Source organism: Homalodisca vitripennis, chromosome 3 (genome assembly GCF_021130785.1).
Source record: "Homalodisca vitripennis isolate AUS2020 chromosome 3, UT_GWSS_2.1, whole genome shotgun sequence".
Classification (NCBI taxonomy): Eukaryota; Metazoa; Arthropoda; class Insecta; order Hemiptera; family Cicadellidae; genus Homalodisca; species Homalodisca vitripennis.
In genome coordinates, this window is record NC_060209.1 from 55,185,067 (window position 1) to 55,202,784 (window position 17,718).

The window sequence follows — 17,718 nt, forward strand, 5'->3', positions numbered from 1 at the left end:
AGTGGCAGAAACATTGATTTACATTTAAATTGTATAAACTATTGAATAATTATACAGTGTTTGATCATTAGTGTTCTGCAGATTGCAAAAACAAATTTATCATCCAATTTTTAATTTAGGTTGTGCCAGTAACGAATAAACATAAAAATATGTTTCCGTTGAAGATAATATTTTAAGCTGTTTCTAAACTCTACTTTTATGAACAAAGCTGTGAATGTTTTGCACATAACATTATCGAAACTGGTTGTCTTTCTTAACAAGTTTACTGGAAATTTTAAAGGAAAAGCAAAGGGATGGCACACTCTACTCCTTATATCAAAAGCAGAATACAGGCGACATAAGTAGATGCATATTGACTAAAGTAGTCTTTTTAAGCTTACGTATGCCCATATTTTCTTGATCGGGGTAAAAATCAGTATTACTTATAGCACCAGAAACATCGCAGACCGCAAATAAACGCTTTTAAATCTAAGTTGTATTCCAAAACTAACATATGTGTTTATTTACTTGGTCAGTTCAACAACATAAACTTAACTGTGGAACTGTAAATAAATTAGAGCGGAAGTTCATTTAATCAGTCGTATCTGACTCTTTTGGACCGCAGTAACTTTTAAGTCACCATAAGTTGTACATTTTCTACAACTATCACTAAGGCACTTAAAAAATCTTAGAATTCAGTTAAAAGAGGTGAAAGTAGACGCTTTTTAACTAAAGTTGTTTTTGCTGGAATATATTTTCTTGGCCGAGCCACAAGTCAAACTCAACTATGGCACTTGAAGTACCTTAGATAGAAAATTAATCCAAACAGATAACTCGACACTTTTTGACGAAATTAGGTTTTTGAGACTTATGTGTATATATTTATTCATACAACAAAACCTAAAACAGAACCAGTCAAAACTAATTTACGTTTTGAATCTCTCAACCATGGATACTGAAATAATATGTACCTGATATGTCTACTTATGTTTAAAAAAATTGTAGGGCTCTATCATATTACATCACAAATACTTTCATTAAGAAAGCTACTCGATTTTAAAATTGCGTGTTAAACTGTGGGTAACTGATAGTTTTGAATAAAAGTTATTAATTAATTACATCAAATGAATGTTCTTATATCAATTTTATTCCTTAGTTTACACTATTCATGTGCTCATATACTGAAAAAATGTGTTTGTCACAAAAATAGTACCTATTTGTTAAATTAGTTAATTCCCGAGAGTTTGTCCGCCATACGAAAAGTTAATTTTTATATTTAACCTAAACTAATAATTTATACTCTGTTAATACTCTTGTTCAGTACTTATATTTACTGTTGAATTTGGTGTCATATGAGTAAAGGTGTTTTGTTATCACATTTATTTATTCTTGTAAACAAAACTATTATTTAAAATAAAAATTTTGATTAATACTACTAATATTTTTTTAAATATAGAAACCAAGGTTTTAGAAAAAAACTGAAAATTAAATGTAACAAGTCATATTTATTATATTTTTAAATGCGTATCAATACAGTTGTATTTTATTTAAAATTTAACTAAATTTGTTACGTCAATACACATATAAACAGTATTTTAGTGACTTGATAACTTTTAGCTCCATAAAATTATTTATAATTAGTTAGATTTTTATCATATAATACTATTAGTAGTATACTTTACATATCTTAAGATATTAATTAATATATCACTTTTCTGTAAAAAAAGTACTGTATACTACTTATAATACATATATTTATTTAAAAAACATATCATATTAATTATTTAATAGGATTCAAGAATAAATGATCTTCAATTTATTACAAATACATTAGGAAATAATTAATGGATTAGTTTATAGATTAAAATTATTAAATTATGTGTTTATAACCCAGATCTAAATTAGAGCACATAATAAAAACAAATTAGAAATAGAAATAAATCTCCATACAGGGAGTGCAGATAAGGTTGCTAGGGCTTTTGAAGTGGTGTATCAATATTGCATATCTGCGCCGTGCCGTGCCTTTGCACCGCATCGCAATGTTGTACTGGATTGCGATGAAATTGAAAAGTTATTCCTTTGATAACTATTGTATATAATGTACACTATTTAAAATTAGCTGATCATTTTTATATATGCATGTACAATCATAGGTAATCTATGAAATTAAAAATACAGTGCTATTTTCTTTCAGCTCTTTTTTCTATCGCCCCTGCCCTTTTTTCAATGTGATTTTTATAATCTTTGTCGTGAGTGCTAACCAACATTAACATGCCACCACCTTTGACTATATAGTACTTATAGCTCTTGATAGATGTAATAAATAAAAAACCATTAATTTCACTCAAGATTTGAGTAAAGATTATCGAAAAAATGTAGTCATTTGTATAAATTTAAGCTTTATGAAACTATCTTCAAAACATAAACTACACAATTATATAAATTTGTCGTGTTCTTTTAGTTAATCGAGAATATTTTATGAAAAGGGACGAATTTGTATAAGCTACACATTTACAATTCAATTCATTCAATTTTTTCGCAATGTGTTGTATTTTGTTGTTCCTGTTGTAACTTTATACAGCAGTATAAGAATGTTAAAGTTCAGATGAGACAGCAAAAGGTTATTGTATACGGTATGCAAAACTTTTACATAAGCTATTAATTTTTAAACACATTATATATTTTGGGTCTTTTTCGTTTAAGGGCCAGCACCTTACAAACATACTATACCTGACTGACAGTACATTTAATCGGTTTTTTGGTGTTATTAGTTCGTAGGGCAGTAGTCCAGGTACTACTTCTAGTATAAACTTGTCTTATCTTATCAGTGATAAACGCGCGCAGCTTATATTTTGCCTGTCATGAAACCTGTATTTCATTAGCTGTATTGTATTTTGCCTGTGGTGAGTTGATCTGGGCTTGGACTTTGCAAGCTCGAGTTATGTTTTTTTTTTTTTTAAAAGAGCAAGCAGCGCAAAGCGCTGCGCAGCGGGCCAAGCATCGCGTGATCTGAGTTTTGAATAGGCAAACTAGGGTCTTTTGTGCTGGCCCTTACACGAAAATTCCCCTATATTTTTTTTGCTTTATTTTTTAAGAAGAGGCTTACCCCCTTTTAATTCTTATTCTGTCCGTCCTCATGGGCCACTGGCCTGTGCAAGGATCTTATCAAACAGAATAAAGGGGAGTGTCGATACAGTACAAGGTCGATGGTACTGATAAAAAGTGCTTCGGTCACAGACAGGATTTGAACCTGCGTTATCTCAGACCCACAGTCCAACGTCTTAGACCGCTCGGCAATCGGCACTCCCATTATTAAATTTCATATTAGTTATAGGTTAAAATTTAGTGGTCCTAAATCTAATGGTATGAACGTTTGAGATTAAATAACGTTAATAATCAGTATTAGTCAACATATCTTCCTAGTTTCAATTATGTAACTAGGCCTGTACGTCGAATCGCGCTGTGGACTACGAGACATCGGTGTTTTTGTGGTAGCTGCCTTCGTTTGCCCAGTGGGAGGCGAAAGATCTTCTCTTGGGTTCGTGGCGAGGAAGGTTGTATAAACTTTTCTAAATAAAACAACGGAGTCGAACTAATATATGATTTATTAAAATTAGCACACTCTTTGGATTATTTTAATAAACAATTAGGTTTTATTAATACATAATTGAGAATTTTGAATTTGGCTTCCGAAAAGTTAAATAGAGAGAGAGAGAGAGAGAGAGAGAGAGAGAGAGAGACTAATTTAACGTCTGTCGCGTCCCGCACAAGTAGCCGACTCCCGAGCATGGCTTCAACATCGCCCGATCCTCCCGCTGCCAAGGCTCCAGAACCAATCAGAGCGCGTTTCGTCTTAGGATGGTACTCTGAGAGGTGCTGCCGCCTAGGCGATTCATTTAGTCATTAACAAAGTACATGGTGCTTTTAGAACGCTCGAGGCCTGCGTAAAACACAACTATTGCTGATTTCAGCGTATTCCGTACACGTGGCTGCGACAACTCCGGTGTTGTCGCACCACCCACGGGCTTCAATTTAATGGATATACAGGCTGTGGCAGAACTCCTGTCCCTTTCTTCTGAAGTGCCCTTAACGCCTATATTTTCCTATATTAATTAATCCGGATGGCACTTGATGTGTACGGCGGCATTGTTACATATTGTGGAGGTCTTACAAGTATAAAGGTGATTAAGATAATTACTAAAGTTACAATAAGACATTTTCGTAGAATTCTCAGCTCAGTTATAGGTTAAACTAATTTATTTGTTGAAATTTTGGGGCGTTAACACCGAGGTGTCACATTTTACCTCTCCTGAGGGTGAATCGCTTCATATGCATTAGTTACATACACTTTGTGCCCTTATATACTGCGGAAATTGTATACTCAGCCATTGAGTGCATGCTTGGTTTATATTACAACTTGGTCATAGTATGGCAAACTCAGTTATGAAAATAGTATAAAACTCAAACTATAATAAAACTATCATTTTTAAGTGTCAGGTACTCAATTTCATAATAATTTTAATACAACATTTTATATTATAACAGACAAATCATATATTAAGATCGGCATATATCTCTTTTTTAAATATTTAATTATAATTAATATGCCTCTGCTTATTGTAATGACTAACAGTTTCGCTGACTAAGTGTGACAGTTTTCGTTAAATATATTTTCCATGGACGGATTTTATAGTCCACATAAACTTACGTGAAATAAACTTATACAAAATCGTTTTGACGAAATCCAATGTCAGTGATGGGTAGTTTGTAAGTCTACTACTGTTCTTCTTACTACGACGTACAGTACATTGTACATTAAAAGCAGGGAAATGAAGATTTGTTAACTGTGTATAATATAATTGTCAACCTGACAATTAGAAGTGCCAAACTGTCTTAGATGGAAAAGACTTTTTGTAATTATTAAATTAATAAAGCGTTATTAATCGATGTTTAAAATAACTAAACTCATAAGCAAGCTATTTTATTTTAAAGGACCTGTTCTTTTACTCTTCGCGAATAATGTTCGTGAAAAAAGAAAACTTGATAAAATGATCGGATAAAAATCGAACTCGGAACTAATGAAAACTTGAATTGCATATGGCAGGATTACAGACTTGAATTACTCATGAAGTGCTACTCCAGTTGTTTGAAAAGCCATCTTTGTTTTATAACCAAGCGATCTGTTTGAAGGAAAGTCGAGGAGTATCAAGATTAACTTCCAAGAAACACGAATAATCCCTCTCCCAGAAGAAACAGACGATGTGGTTCGTGCAGTAAACCAGTGAGATGCTGTTTAGCTTGTGTTTTACTGTTTGGGAATCTGCCATCAGAGCTGTCACAAGACAAGCTCCGGGACAAGCGAGTGCAGGCTACACCCCACTGCTCTGTTTTATGCGGGCTCTCTGCGAGTGATTCTCTCAGAACTTAACTGTGACTTACTGACAACCAGGGGAGTCGCTAGTTGAAAAACTAACACTATGTTTTGTAAATTATTTGTTGTTTGTTTGATATTCTGACACAGTAAACATAGAAGTAATTTTGTAGAAAATGAAAATATTCTATAGAGTTTGAAAATTTATGAAAATCGATGTTTAGTAAATTATTTTATTTTAAACTACCACAGTAAACGTAGACGTGACTTTAAATCAATAGTATTAGAATATAATTTATACTCCATTTCGGGAAAAATATTTTAATACGATTGTTGCTGACAAAACGGCAGAGAAAACGGGTACTTAACATAATTAAAATTGTGTCAATAATAATTTGATTGCTATGTTAAATTTCTTTACGGGGCCAAAAGAATTTTCCTTATAAGAAGTAAAAATGTATAAAATTATGTATGTTTTACAACTAATTGGTATATTTTTATTAGTTCCATTAGGTTATTCACAGTTTTAGTGCTTGGGAGGTTTTGTTTTTAACATTTTTCGTGAAAAATATATTTGGATTTTTCATCATCCTAAGATTGTTTGCAGAGTCCAGTTTAATACTCATACTGTGACGTTCCGTTTTATATAATTAGTAAACTTTAAAAGGCAATTCCTCTAAAGGTACGAAACGTATTTATTTTATACGAGGTTTCACAAGTCACAAAGAATCTCAAGAAGAGATATCACATTTCAATTTATCTTATTTGATATTGTTCAGTTAACTTCCATTTCCCATTTTTTTTATCATGACAGTGAGTTAGTTTCCTGTTACGTTTCGGATACATTCATCAAACATTTCAAATTATGAGAACGTATAGGGGGTGAGGTATAAGTTAGTATCCTACTCTGCCCAACTTCCACTATGCTCTTTATATGAAATCTATACGAAGCGGTTACTTTTTATATTTAAGAGAAAAGCCTTCCTTGTATTAATAATTTTAATAAGTCTAGTTTTGTATTATTGTGTGTCATATTATATGTTTTATTGTATCATATTAAAGTTGTATCATATTAATACAAAGCAAACTCTCATTGTACTGGAAGTGTTTACTGGTATTAGGTAAGTAGTAATGGATTTATCATGTCAAGAATGTTAGTAATGCTTTGTTTTTTTTATAAAGCGACCAAGTATATAACTCTCCGCCGGACGTCACTATTTTGTTTATATAACCTGCTGACGTAGAAACATACCACGACAATTGTAAGCACACTGTGGAATTTAAATACCTTCCTCATTTTGGAACAGTTTAACTTCAGACAAACGTATTTAAATGATTTAATGCATTCATAATACATAACACGTTAAAACACATAAAAAAGTAACTAAAAATAAAATAAAATAATTAACTGGATTATTCAACTTATAATACAGAATTACTCATTGAATACAATATAATGTATTTTTAAGTTTGGAAATTCCAACATTGAAAAATATTAATTAAACGAAAAGTAAGCGAAAAGTTTAATAAAGCCAGTCAGCTACCTAATTTGTTTTATTACACCAATTAAAAGTTAATTTGGTGTACAATTAATTAGTTGAATGACTATAATGTAGTAAAAAATTACGTTTAAATTACACAAGATTCCAACGCCATAATAAGTTTTGCCCGAAACTGGTTAATTATTGAACAAAATTATTGAGCGATGCCGTTTTTCACTAAGCGGATTTACCCACGCTTAACATATTTAATGGTACATACTAAGTCCACTAATATCGGAAGTCTAAAGCCAAGTAGACCCAGCAGCAAGCACAGTAACCTCAACAGCGGTCTATTCCTCAAACTTGGGCTCAGCTGTTAATTGTGCCAAAGCCTGTTTTTGTGAGATATTCCTAACAACAGCTGTTCATCGCACACTTGGCACCACGTCTCACCTCCACTGCCAAGTAATGGCATATGCTTTCTCTACAAGCATTCACATCTCTGCAACCGACCCGGTTTTTTCTATATTTTTGTCAGATTATTTTCAGTAGAAGTGAAGAGGATATTGCTTCCCCTGATTCATCCTCAGTATACGTCCATAAAAGGTAAAAGCGTTCAATGTACATGATGGCTACGTGTTTCAGTCACAAACATCACGAAAAAAATAAGTAATGATGATTAGTTGACACTGACTTAAGATATAAAATTTAGTGTTCCTTAAATTATTGTTTGGCACAAGAACAGGCCCTTATGCTTCTTTATGTCATCCGATGGTTTTATAGATATGCACTTGAAGCAATCGCGTTCCCAGAGGTTCTGCAACCATTTCAACCAGGCCAGAGTCCAAACTTGCTTGGAATCCCATGTAAAAGCTCATTTAAATATTTGCATCTAGAGGTTTCGTGATTTAAACCCACCCCAACCTAAGTTAACCATGGATTTTTTCAGTAATCAACTGGCTTACAGATGACACAATGAGGATTAGCTCATACTCATATTGATGAATTCCTTACATAAGATGTTGAGACTCCGGAAATATGATGGGTCCGTATAAGGAAGATATGAACTGAGCTTTTAAAGAGATATTCTAAGATTAACTGTGAAATAAAAATTCATCCTGTAACTGTAATGGTTGCTCCGTTGCTCTTCAGATTTCGGTTCATACAGGAGCCATTAAATTCCAACGTTTTTTCTCTTTAATATTCTCTTTTTTGTTTTATTTAGGAATATAATTTACTCCTAGGTCATGGAGTGGAACTTCACCTTATCTTTTAGTCCATTTTGTAACCACGTGGCTGTGATTTCTTCTTTGACAATCCTTTTAGATAGTGGGACAGATTTCGTTGCTAAAAAGTTGTTTTATTATTCGGCTATCGACGCATTATTTCCAATCAATGTCATGCATTATGTAATTTATAAATGTGAAGGTGATCAAAACGTCTCACTGTTTCAATTGTGCTGAGAATGACACAGCCGTGATTAGCGAAGCAGGGACTACGGTTGGAAATGTGTAAGTTTCTAATCGTGTCGTAGTAGTGTATGGTATTTTACGACTAGTTTGAGGTTTTTAGGATGTAAGGATTTTGGGTGTATGTGACAAGATTTGTGAACGGAATTATACACGCAAAAGAGTAATTAAATGTTTGTATTGTGAGACGTGGTGTTCAGCAGAACGATCTGCTGCGTTCAATTCTTCTTTCCTTGTTGTATATGTTTTGATGGCCGTACTTCTGGATGGGAACTTTACTACTAAGCTTGCGATGACCATCTTCTTCTTTCTGTTGAGTCAGGGCCGCGAAACTGCTTCGTTATTACAATCTTGTCTTGTTGAATATGATATTTTGATTGCCGCACTCATGGATGGGAACTTTGCTACTAAGCTTGCGATGAACATCTTCTTCTTTCTGTTGAGTCAGGGCCGCCAAACTGCTACGTTATTACAATCTTGTCTTGTTGAATATGATATTTTGATTGCCGCACTCATGGATGGGAACTTTGCTACTAAGCTTGCGATGAACATCTTCTCCTTTCTGTTGAGTTTAAATGTGGTTTCAGACATTCTTGACCGGATCTTAACACTAAGATATAAAAACAAAGCGCTCTGCTTTAATCTAATTTGGTGTTTCGTCTCATATCTCGGCTGGCGTTTGTAAGAAGGCAAAGGTAATAAATTATGAGCTCGTAAAGTTCCCATCTCCAACTTCCGATTTCACCTAGATATCTATTTCTTTGTAATAACGCTGCCCTGCGTGTACTCTAAAATCAAATCACGACGAAAAGAGATGGATGGGAACGATTTACCTGTATCTGGATCGAATAATTAATCAGACTTACGTAAGTATACATCATTGCAGAAAGGAAATTGTAAAAACAGAATTTGTTATTTTTATATGAAGTGGGATCGAAACTCATAAGTATAGATTATTTAGTAAGTAAAGTAATACCACTCGAGAAATTATACGAAATATATCTATACTTTACGAACACTTCTACAGCTCTTATTTTTTGCGCCCTTTATTAACCTACTCATAATAATTATTGTAATCGCTATAAAAACAAGTACGAATGATTTCTAGCATATTTGACTACACAAATTGTATAGAAAGCAGATGACCGATTCTACATAAAAAACTACTTATAGTAACATACATAAAACAGTGCAAAATGTAGTTGCACAAAAGTGCTATAAAATCAAGCGGTACAAAATCTTTCGCGAGGCGGTATACATGGTGTCTAGATAATGGGTGGGGCTGGTTGTCATGTAGTTTCCTTGTACATTTCTACTGTATCTTAACATATTTATACTATAACTTATAGTACTATCTTATTAGCTGTACTGTATACGATTTCTTCATTAATCTAATATAGAATAACAAATACCGATAAAGAATAATTTATAGCTTACAGTAAAATATGTTTTACATGTCTTTGAACCAAGATCGTTGGCCAGTAGATGGTAGGCTATTAGAAACTAGTAAGAGTTCAGAAACAATAATTAAAATTCAATGTTGTTAGAGTTGGGGAAATAGTTTGAGTCACATTCGGTAGTATTGCATTCTCTCGAATTGAAATATATGAAGATGAGATTTGAGATTTTTTGTTACAAACTGAATAAACACTTATACTTACAGGTAGTGGCATCCGATAAGGTCTTGGCCCCGGAGGGAGTGGCATACCAGGCGGTAGTGGCGAGGGCCAGCGCGGGGTCGGGCAGGGTATGTAAGGAGGCAGGGGACAGGGAGAACCCATGGATCGGCGTGGGGCCGAAGCTATGGGTGGTGGGGAAGGGGTGTAAGGACGATATCCACCCGGAGATCGAAGGAATGGGACGGGGGAAGGGGAGCCAGGGGGGCGCGGCCCTCTGTAACGAGGGGGGCCTGGGGGCCCTGACATGGTGAGTTGCACCAGTCAACTCCCGTCAAGACTCCGCACTCCGCGTGTCACTGAAACAAAACATCCAGCTTTATAAAACTTACTAGAAACACTGAAAATGTTATTTTAAATAACCTTGATACTAAAATTGCATTTAGGGACTACTTTTATAACTTTTCTTGTAGTGGGGCGAATTTTGGGGCTTAAAAGGTGAACTTGCTCATCTATTCAACTTTCGACCCATTATCAATTAATATCTGTAATAATGTGCCAAACGTCAATATCTTCAAGAGGAGCAAAAGAACCCGTTGTAAAAGTGCGGCACTATTCAGAAATGCAAAGTGTGCAATACACGATGTCTGACTAATATATTATAAGGGTGTTCATGTCCTTTTCATCTATATTCGTAGTAATTCTTTTGCGCTATCCTAATCAGTCTCCCGCAAGTGAACACTTTGGCTTTGAAAGAGGCACATCGTGAATAACCGTTTTGTACCAGCGTAAACGTGTTAGGCTGTTGAAATAAATAATCTACTTAGATTTACTCGGTGCCAACTCTGTAAATGAAGAAACTGCAGTGTTGCTAAATGATGACGGTGGCGTCAGACCCCGTCGGGGTGCAAGGAAGCGGACGACGCGACTGCCGCTGCTTGACTCCACGGTCTATTTTCGGTTGTCAACTTCTGGCTCGAATTGAACATTGCTTAAAATAAGAACAAATAGCCACAGTGTTCCGGCGGCGGCAGCGGCCACGTCCCTAACTAACGGTTTTATCCGACCTCAACCCACACTCCTGCTCGGCTTGGCACTCACTTTCTCTGCGAAAACAGCAAACATCCCCGTCTAGGTACCTACTTGTTTAGGGGTGCCAAACCTCAGCTCTTTCATTTCGCTTTGGATGGATCATTGAAAAATGACAGAGACGTGGAATTTTTCCCAGATGGAACAATTGTTACTTTTCGAAAATAAAGTTTTATATCTTATAATCACGTACATTTCATTCCTAAGTGTATGGGCCAGATGCTCGTGAGGCAGACGGTGACGTGGCGGTTATTCCCGGCCAGTCTCGCCTATTTATGTACGGTGCCAAACTGTTAGTGACTCCGACAGCTTTTTTATTCCTTTGGCGATATTTTCTCAAATATTATTTACTTTCTGGCGTTGCATAGAGTGTGCGACTAGGATTGAGAAGTGTCGGTCTTCATCGGTAAGTTATATTGTGAAGTCTATTGATGTGGATTGAATATTAAATTCTTTCAAAAGTGGTTTAGAGAAAGAGTAAAGCAAAAGAATATTTTCGATAATCCGGGACTGCGACAAGTCAAGGAACTATGGGCAGAGACGAGCTGAGAAGCGTATCACACTTTATAGTAAACATTTAAAAGTGTCGAGTACTTCCTTACGGGCATTGCAAGTTCAATGAAAACATCACGAAGCTTGGATCTTCTCAGATAGTTAAGGTAGGGAGGGCACCTTATCAGAGACTAGGACACCTATGTCAGAGGATAGGAGACACCTTATCATTTGTTGGTAGAATATGATACACTAGCAAATAGAAGTCAAAATCCAAGGGTGATATAAGATTATAGCAGAATAATGCCCAGTCTTGCCCAGTTTTGACTTCATTCGAGTGATTGGATTCCTGGAGGAAGCATGGCTGACAGAAGTGCTATATGTAGAACTTCCTCTTGTAAGGCAGAAGTACGGGAATACAGTATATATTTTAGGACTTCCTTTTCCTTGATTCAATACTAGATACACTGAGTGAGCCGAGGATATGTGATCCTTTTATGAAAAGTCAAATTTAAATCTTACGACATTCACATTTTATACCTTCATTTTGTAGGATTTTCTATTTCATACAATTCCATTTGCATGAATTTTTGCTTGTGACACACCACATTGACCTCTGTCCATCTAAAACTATGTAGGTAAACCACATAAATATTATGACACGTTTAAATATCCGATATTTACAATTTGTAATGCAAACCATTTAAACTAGGCCATCCAAATATAATTTTTCCTACACCGATCTCGTCTTATAAATCTTTGAACATCATCTAGTTTTGGCCATGCTTACATATAAGATTACCTCCATGGACATCTCGTAGAGGAAATATCTGACCCTTTAGGGTTTGTTGAACGCATGAAACACTATGTTACAGATCTTATGAGGGTATATGTTTTATATACTACTTTCTTTTGTATTTAAAAACTGTTTAAAATTTTTAAGCCTTTTTCCGGAACCTTGCAAGCCAGTTTTTTAAAGTACGTATGTGTATAAAGATTATTTAATTTGCAGTACAATCACTTGCACTAGATATGCAATTAGTTCCAGCATACCATCGGATCGTCGGTATGATTTTAACTATACTCTTAATATTGTAATATTGTACACAGAATACCTATTTCAGACATGTACTTAATCCACCACGTGACGGTGTTTCACTGCCCCCCAGACGTATGACAGTCCGGTTCACAGGTCAACTCAATTGCTTGCGCCTTTGCTGGTAAAAGTTTTATCATTTATATCACCGAGTAATTGTTTGTAATAAGCCATTGATGAAACGCCAATCTATTCCATCAGGTCAGGTCATTTTTAGGAAAATCGCTCAGTTCATGGATCCACTTTCCCTAGTGTCTTTTTCCAATGGTCCCAACTCCAAAAGTTCGTCACTCTGAGTGGAACATCACTCCCAATGCAGGGTGAATTCAGAATAATTTTTACAATATTGGTTAACCAGTTAGACAATTTTATTGCAGACGACAACAATTTGACTGAGTTGGCTCCTATTACGTCGTTGCTTGGTGTTAACATTAAGCAACATTCCTAACATTATACGAATAGTTTTGATATAATCGTGCTAAAAACGTTGTCGAGTTGTCATAGTTTGAAAATTGTTTTCAACCACTTGCCACAGAACTTTAGCAATCTGGCTTTGATCTTGAACCTCCTGGCGCTATGGCTCGCGCTGCATTGTGCCATGCCAAATAGTTTATTTCTAATATCAGCTGTTCGCACTAAAACATTAATTTGTGATTATTTCACTAACAGACTCTTGGCTTGAAGCATTCCCTTTGTTTACATTAGCGGAAAGGTCACCGTGACAAATTTAGGTTACAACTAATATGTTAATTTGGTATACTTTGGAAATACAAAATATAAACAACATTTGATGAAAAAATTTGTCTTGGCCCATAGTTAGTTAACGGAGTTGTTATTTTTTCATGTTTGAACTGGTGCCAAATTGGAACGAAATTGTTAACCAAGTTGGCAAATGAACTTAGACAAGAATTTTATAAAATCAATTGTACCAAGATTTTACTTTTCGGCTTCTTGGGGCAGTTATTGTTTTCAAAAGTTACTTATTTATATACTAATTTACTATAGTTAATTATGGATGTAGTGTGATATACTACATACATATGGAACTGGTGATGGTTTTGGCCTGTGGGGGTCATGTTTATACTACCATGAGGACAGTTGCAATAGCTGATTTTGTATTCTAAATCTACCTAAAGACAAGGTTGTGGTTGTTTTGGTCCCACACGAAAAGGGTACGAACAAACCTAATATCTAAAGCGACGAATAAAGGTCAAAATGTTATTTTCAAAGACTCTTAATTCGTTTTATTACAAAGACATAATGTGACTTTCGTAATTATAAGTGATAAATTAAATGTTTCAGCTAAATTGTTTTGTTTTCTCACATTTTACACAATCAGTAACTTAAACGCGTTGAAATAGCATATATGATATATGATATTTTTTATATTAATGTTGAGACTAGATGCAATTTAATCATCGCTAGCTGCTAGAAATACGAGTATTGATATATACGCTTTTTCTATGAACACGCATTGATTTTCACTTGCTACAAAGTTACATTATTCAAAACACTAAAAGAAATTACAATTTTTTAACGCCTACATAATATCAAATATTTGTTTTCCATATTTCTCACAAATAAATTGGTCTCCCACTCTAGGATCAATCATCAATAAAAATTATTCATTGTAAAATACACAACTGTAACAGATTAGTAGTGTGGGAGCCCCTACAGCTTTATTAAAGCAACCAACAGCGATAAAGTAAGATTATACATTACATTGTTTAAATCCAGAACTGTTGGCACCACTGACACTAAACACGTAGAAATTAACAGAATAATACACAAATTCCTAACGCCTCAAAAATAAACAGGCGCTCGGCCACAAATCCCAACTCTCTGAACTTTGGAGTTCAGTTATTGATATGTAAATACAAATGTACAAACAAAACTTTTACATCATTCAGTGATACAAAAATCAGTAACACTGCGTTTTGAGATTGCAATCTGATTTCTTTCTCAGCTGAATAACCTAACACATAACTACGGTCCAGGCTAAAATAAACAAATCATACCAGAGCGTCGTGACACGCATAAGTCAAGAATCACAACAACCATGTTGTGTGTCAACTCCATGCCCACTAATTCTAAAAGATGCACTTAATAGGGATGAAACACAAGACTTATTATTAAAACTGAACTACCGAATACAAGTCACGATAGGTCTGGACTCACCGACCAACCACCTAGAACTAACCAGAGGCCAATAGAAAATAGCGATCGTCAATGCAGAAAAAAATTGTGGCAAAAAGGAGAGAAAAAGGGAGTGAACTTTTTGAAGTGACTTCTTCTTTTGGCGGGCTATGGATGTATGTTTTGAATGGGGTAAAAACTCGATTCGCGTCACGGGACGTTACGCATCACGCATGTTCGCTCTGTAGCTGCTAGGGGAGGGACTAAGACGGGCATTATGATGTCAGTGCGTTTCTCCGTTCAGTGGCTATCCAGCCGTGCTAGTGACAGGCTATTGTCGCTCCTTGTGGCTACTTCTTTTGTCGGGCTATGGATGTTTGTTTTGCATGAGGAAAAACTTTCGTTTCGGGTCACGCATGTTTATATTTTCCACATGCTTTCAAAGTAGAATAACAGATTTACTGAAACGTAAAATTTATTGACTTACCGCATTATTTAATATCAGTATTTAAAGCTCATCGGATTATAAATTGAATTTTAACACTGTTACTATTAATTCATATTCTATTTGACTACTAGTTATGTCCTGACGAGATTTTAAAAAGGATTAAAAATAAATTGGTTAGATCTCTCTAGCTAACAAAGCCGAAGTGTAATTTAATCTTGGAAGAAAATGAGTCTTTCTGTTGATTATAATTGTAACCTTTACTCAATTACATTGGACCACTTTAAATTCAATTAAAAAATAAATTACCTAAAACAGATTGTAACACAAATTTTACTGCAGAAACATCAAAACCATTTGTTAACCGTTTGTGAGGAGTGCCGATGGCCGAGCGGTCTACGTCGTTGGACGTTGGGTCTGAGTTAGAGATAACGCAGGTTCAAATCCTGTCTGTGACCACTGCACTTTTTATCAGTACCATTGACCTTGTACTGTATCGACTCTCCCCCTTATTCTGTTTGATAAGATCCTCGCACAGGCCCGTGGCCCATGAGGGCGGACAGAATAAGGCTTAAAAGGGGATCGGCCTCTCCTTTAAATAATATTAACAATGTCGACCGATAAAAACATAAGTAAAACAACAATAGATGCTGTGTTTACAAGATATTGAGCAATTTATGTCAGAATTTGTAATTTTTATTTCAGTTATCTTAAACACACAATTTAATTTTTAGAATATAATGGCAATAAAATAAAGTACTGTAGTAGAAATATAAGATAGTAGTGAAAATAATACTGACCAAATAAAAACTAATATAAACTATAATAATAAAATCGTATAAATATTTATTACCGGTACTTTAATGTTTATAAGTCAGTGATCATTGTAATATATGAAATGTAAAAAATATTACAAAAATCTTTATAAATATGATTAATAGAAAATATGAAACTTTTTTATGTTAAAGAACTCAGTGTCTCATATTATTTTAACATGTAAAAATAACCATTTAATAATTATGAAAAGTACTTTTTCAAGATATATATTCACAGCCCGTTATAAGAAGTAGTCTCTTCTGTCGGTCAGTACTGCGGACCCTTCCATTTTTCTTATTGTTCGTTCATTCTAGATGAACTTCTTAAAGCCATACTGTGACTCCACATTGGTTTATTACAACTCACTAATCTGCTTGAAAGTTCAGTGCTAATCATTAGTGTTGAGTATTGTTTTTATTAAATGCATGTTTTAGAGTTAGTGTGCATGGAGTTCATACACATCATGGTTGCCGTGATTCCTGTCATGCGTACCACAACGCTCTAGTATGATTTTTTATTTGTACTTAAATTGTAGTTATGTGTTAGGTCAGTTATTCACCTGAGGAAGGAATCAGATTGCATATCTCGAAACGTCGTGTTACTGATTTTTTGTATCACTGATTGATGACAAATGCCCGGAAAAAATCTGGCGTCCTTCACAACCATTCCATTGTTAAAAACAAAGAATATAACTTTCACACATTTCAGAGGAAACCTATATCACAGGTGTTATTAACTCGAGTTGTTTGAGTTAAATCAAAAAAGTCATTTCAACATGCTCTCGTCTTTCCTCGTTGTCTTAGGTAAGTGTTTTCTTTCAAGAATCGTTTTAATTAGCTCTAAAAACTAACATATTATGGTGTCACCATCGTATCAAATCATACATCCTTCATCCTAGTATTTTGGAAAGTTCTTGCTAGTTCTATTCTACCGCTGCCATCCACTTCTTCTCCCTACTAATCTCCTATTCTGTGATTGTTTGCCACCAGTTCGCGCTGTAGAAAGCCTGCGCTATAATAAGAGAACACATGGTCCGACTTCCTCATTTCTCGTCGACAAACAAACAGAGCTCGACTAGAGTTTCACACGATCTAATAGCATCCTTGCCAAACCTCCTCCGATCTCTTTTATTATTAGCCGTTTCTGGGCGGATAGCTGAGACCTATTAGAGCGCTATTTTAGACTGCTTGAAAAAGTTTTATTTCTACTGATTTCTTTATTTCTGTATTAAAAAAAAATATAAGGAACGGAGGAATAATATATACATATAATCTGGTGTACATAGCACACGAATAGTCTACATATACAGGGTGTAACAAAACTATCTAAGCGAATATCGAGTTTCTCCAGTTCGCCTTCCTCTTACGTGCAGCATCTGAAATCTGATGCTGTCGCGTCGTTAAGAGCTTCTTAGTTCTCCGTTGTCAACTATTTTTGGATCTCTCCAGACGAGCATGACTCCAGGTTTCAGGAGTCAAGTTTGCTACAGCATCATATGACTCACGATGCTGCACGTTAAGAAGAAAATGAACTGGAACTAAACTCAACATTCGCATTCAATGAAGCCTTCCCCCCATAGCTGCGTTATTTGTAGAAAACTCTCTACACAAACTTACATATTACTTATACTTATTATATTGTTCCACGAACCTAGAGGAGCTAAAGGCGAAATGTAACCAATAGCCTATCTCTTTTAGTTTACAGTCTTTCTATCTGTGACTGTTTTTA